This window comes from Galeopterus variegatus, unplaced genomic scaffold (genome assembly GCF_000696425.1).
Source record: "Galeopterus variegatus unplaced genomic scaffold, G_variegatus-3.0.2 Scaffold271, whole genome shotgun sequence".
Taxonomy (NCBI): domain Eukaryota; kingdom Metazoa; phylum Chordata; class Mammalia; order Dermoptera; family Cynocephalidae; genus Galeopterus; species Galeopterus variegatus.
This window is the reverse complement of record NW_007726382.1, coordinates 1,197,693-1,198,467: the sequence shown is the minus strand read 5'-3', so window position 1 is coordinate 1,198,467 and position 775 is coordinate 1,197,693.

Below are 775 nucleotides of genomic sequence, written 5' to 3'. Positions count from 1 at the left end.
GGGAACCGGTCTGTATGTGGGATCCTAACCCTCGGCGGGAGCGCCGCTGCACTCCCAAGCGGCACACTGTAGCAGTGCGCCACCGGGCCGGCCCGAGTGAAAGGTTTTGAGCTAGGACAAGAGTGATACCATTATTATTACAAACAGAAAAGTCAGAAGACAGCTTTTGGATGAAAATTCTCACTTCCTCTGTGTTGCTCCTAACTGGACACCGCTTCCTGCATTTCTTCTTTAAGAGTTGAGCCTGAGCTAGGACAAGAGTGATACCATTATTATTACAAACAGAAAAGTCAGAAGACAGCTTTTGAATGAAAATTCTCACTTCCTCTGTGTTGCTCCTAACTGGACACCGCTTCCTGCATTTCTTCTTTAAGAGTTGAGCCTGTAGGAACTCTCAAGTGTAAAAGGACATTTAGAGGTCACAAGATCATCTTGCCAAATCTGTTCATTTTACTGCTTACTGCTGACAACACCAAGTCGAGGGTTAAGATCCCCTTACCGGTCATCTTTAAAAAAAAAAAGAGTTGAGCCTGTAGGAACTCTCAAGTGTAGTCCTTGGAGATTCCAAGGGATTGGGAGCTCTGTGTCAGCAACCAGGGTCCAAGACCAAATATTAGAACAAAAGATCCTCTTAGCACCCCTACTGCTCAGGAAGTCACAAGAGTTTTAGGAGCTCAGTGCCAGGAACTGGGAATGAACACCAAAATAAAAATATGTATATCTTGGGCCGGCCCGTGGCTCACTCGGGAGAGTGCGGTGCTGATAACACCAAGGC